At 39.4% G+C, this 3,942-nt stretch overlaps 1 protein-coding gene across 1 annotated transcript in view; it reads right to left on the minus strand.

Moving 5' to 3' along the window:
- The window catches only part of LOC102259673 (microtubule-associated serine/threonine-protein kinase 2-like), a 56,888-nt gene that overhangs the window by 5,374 nt on the left and 47,572 nt on the right, over nt 1–3,942 (minus strand).

Here is a 3,942-nt window from a genome sequence, read left to right on the forward strand (position 1 = left end):
CGCGGGCTCTACAGCCAGCTGCCCGCCCGCCTCCAGCCGGGCCCCGCCCCTCCCCTCCCTAGGTATTTTTTGATGCAATTATAAATGTCATTGTTTTCTAGGTTTCTCTGTCTGATACTTCATTATTGGTGTATAAAAATGCAACTGATTTCTGAATATTAATTTTGTATCCTGCTATTTTACCGAATTTATTTATCAGTTTTAGTAGCTTCTTTTTTGGTTAATTCTTACCTGAGGATATTGAATCCATAGCCCTTCAGTTTGCACGCCGACACTCTATCCATTGAGCCAAACCGGCTAGGGCAGTTCTAGTAGCTTTTAAAAATGGAATCTTTAGATTTCTCTATATTACAGTATTATGTCATCTTCAAATAATGACAGTTTTATTTCTTTCTTTCCAATTTGGATACATTTTATTTCTTCTTCTTGTCTGATTCTGTGGCTAGGACTTCCAGTATTATGTTGAATAAGAGTGGTGAAAGTGGACATCTCTCTATTGTTCCTGATCTTATTTCTGAAAAGCTTTTAATTTTTCCCTATTGAGTATGTTATCTGGGTTTATTATAGATGGCCTTTATTATGTTTTGGTGTGTTTTCTCTATTTTCACTTTGTTGAGAGTTTTTATTATAAATGAGTGCTGGATTTTGTCAAATGTTTTCTATGCATCTATTGATATGATGATATTTTTATCCTTCATTTTGTTTCTGTGGTGTGTCATATTAATTTATTTCTGGATATTGAAGCATCTTTGCATGCCAAGGATAAATTCCACTTTTTCATGGTGTATCATCTTTTTGATATATTGCTGAATTTGGTTTGCTAATATTTTGTTGAGGAATTTTCCATTTATGTTCATTAGGGATACTGGTGTATACTTTTCTTTAATTTTTCTTTTTTAAATGTTTCCCAGGCATAAAACAACTCTGGCCACCAACACAGGCATCAAATTAGGCTGAACTAAGGACTGTATGTTTGCTTTGCTCCTGACTGATATAAGAGCAACACCACCAATCAGGTTTCTCTTTGCCCATTGCCAGGCAATAGAAATCTATGAAACACAGTGAAAGCAGTCTTAATTAATTTTTTTCTTTGTAGTGTCTTTATTTGGCTTTGGAATCAGTATAATGCTGCCTTCATAAAAGGAGCTTGAGATTCCCTCCTGTTGATTTTTTTTGGAGTAGTTTGAGAAGGATAGGTGTTGGTTTTTCTGAATGCTTGATAAAATTCACCTCTGAAGCCACCTGGTTCAGGACTTTTGTTGGGAGTTTTTTGATTACTGCTTTGATTTTGTTGGTTGTAATTGGTCTGTTCAGATTTTCTGTTTCTTCTTGGAAGATTGTGTGTTTCTAGGAGTTTATCCATTTCTTCCAGATCGTCCAATTTGTTGGTATATATTTGTTTGTAAAATATTCCTATAACTCATTGTATTTCTGTGGTATTAGCTGTTAACTTCTCTTTCATTTTTATTTTACTTATATGGGTCCTCTCCTTTTTTTCTTGATGAGTCTGATTAATGGTTTATAAGTCTTGTTTATCTTTTCAAAGAACCAGCTCTTGGTTTCATTGATCTTTTGTATTGTCCTTTTAGACTCATCTTGTTTATTTCCACTCTGATATTTATTATTTCCTTCATTCAATTCATGTTAGGCTTTGTTTGTTGTTCTTTTTCTAGTAACTTTAGGTGTAAGGTTAGACTGTTTATTTGAGATTTTTCTTGTTTCTTTAGGTTGGCCTGTATTGCTATAAACTTCTCTTTTAAGATGGCTTTCACTGTGTTTCATAGATTTTGGATTGTTCTGTTTTCATTTTTCTCAAGGTATCTTTTGATTTCTTCCTTGATCTCACTGTTAATCTACTCATTGTTTAGTAGCTTGTTTTTTTTAGCCTCCATGATCTTAAGTGTTTTTCATGTATTTGATGTCTAGTTTCATACCATTGTGGTTAGAGAAGATATTTGATTTTAATCTTCTTAAATTTATTGAAACTTATTTTGTGGCCTAACACATGGTCTAACATGGAAAGAGTTCCATGTGCACTTGAAAAGAATGTATATTCTGCTGCTTTGGGGTAAAATGCTCTGAAAACATTAATCAAATCTATCTGGTCTAATGTGTCATTTAAGGCTGTTGTAAAATCCAGTTCTTTATGTAAGTTTTCTTTTGAAGGATGTGAAATATTTTTTTTCCTACCCTTTCTGAACTTGCATACTTATTTTGTCGATTCATTACTAGCATGTTGGTAAGCTTTGACACAAAGAGAAGTCAATTTGCTTGGGAAATTGTATTATTTCTACAGGTTATAAATATTACATTTAATGTGGCATATGGTGCATAGTAATATGTTTAATGGACAGAGAGTGTGGTCATGGTGGATTTTTATTATTCTTGGATGGCCTAGTATTTATATGCCAGAGAGGCCTTCACCTCCCAAGATTAAGCTCTCTTCAGGCTCTCAAGGGAGATGGCAGTTACATGCTATGCCAGCCTCCTCTGTAGCCAGGGCCCCAGCCTAGCTTATCTGTTTTTAAAAAAATGTTTTTATTGATTTTTAGAGAGAGAGGAAGGGATAGGGAGAGAGAGATGGAATTATCAATGGTGAGAGAATCATTGATCGGCTGCCTCCTGCACACCCCCTACTGGGGACAGAGCCTGCAACCTGGGCATGTGCCCTGATTGGGAATTGAACTGGTGACCTCCTGGTTCATGGGTCGATGCTCAACCCCTGAGCCACACCAGGCGGGCCAGCTTGTCTGTTTTAAACTGGTACTTCTGATTCACTTTTATACCTTTTTGTAATTGCACACGCTTTAGAAAAATATTAATGAACATCTCTGAATTGTCAAATATAATCCCAATCCAGAAAGCAATGTAGTTTGTGTAATAAAGGTTGATAAATGCAGACTTGTGCAGCCACTGTGGAAAACAGTATGGAGTTTCCAAAAAAAAAAAAAAAAAAAAAAAGGAACTACCTTTTGATCCAGTGATCCCACTTCTGTGAATATATCCTAAGAATCTTGAAACACCAATCCAGAGGAGAACCAAGATGGCGGCATAGGTAAACACCGGAGTTTGCTGCCTCGAACAACCACTTGAAAAATACAACTAAAAGACGGAAAGGACATCATCCAGAACCACAGCAAGGCTGGCTGAGTGGAAATTCTACAACTAGAAGGAAAGAGAAAAGCATACCGAGATTCAGAGGAGGCGCAGTGCGGAAGTAAAATACTAAGGTGCGGAGTGCATGCAGAGCGGGCTGGGGGCTGAGGGCGCGGTTGACGTTTTCAATAGGGACGGAGTCTCAGGCTCTGAGCTCCAGTTCCGGGCAAGTCTCTAGGGACCCAGACTCATACAGGAGAAGCGGGACTGTCTGGCATCGGTTGGAACTCCAGGGCAGCTTTCTCTCTGAGGGGCTTGCAGCAATTACCGGGACACTGAGAAGCAGAGCCTCTGAGGGCAAGACTGAGAGCAGCCATAACTGCTAGCAGCACCCTGTTGATCCCGTGGGACCCACACCGCCCAAGCCCTGCTGGGAGGCTTTTGCTGGATAGCCTAAGGCAGAGGCTAGATTAGCACCTCCCTAGAGATCCAGGAGCCAATGTACCCAGAGGTCAGAGTGGGACCATCCAGTTTGCAGCTCCGTGGAACCATAAAAGACACACTCAGGGAGCAGACTCAGTGAGCACCAAAGCCCCATTGAAGCAAGTCTTGCCCCAGAGGGGTGTCTCCAGCACAGAAGTTCTCCCACTGCAGACACAGCTGATTCTCACAGCCAATAGGCCTGCAGGTCAATTCCTCCCAGTGATAACTACAACAATCAAGGCTTAATTACAACAAGACTGTGAACAAAGACCACAAGGGGGTGCATCAAGAGTGTCCTCCTCAGGTAATTGGGGAGGCTGAACCACTGGGCCCTAGAGGACACTTAGCACAGAAAACCACTGT

The sequence above is a fragment of the Myotis brandtii genome, unplaced genomic scaffold (genome assembly GCF_000412655.1).
Source record: "Myotis brandtii unplaced genomic scaffold, ASM41265v1 scaffold165, whole genome shotgun sequence".
NCBI classification, from domain to species: domain Eukaryota; kingdom Metazoa; phylum Chordata; class Mammalia; order Chiroptera; family Vespertilionidae; genus Myotis; species Myotis brandtii.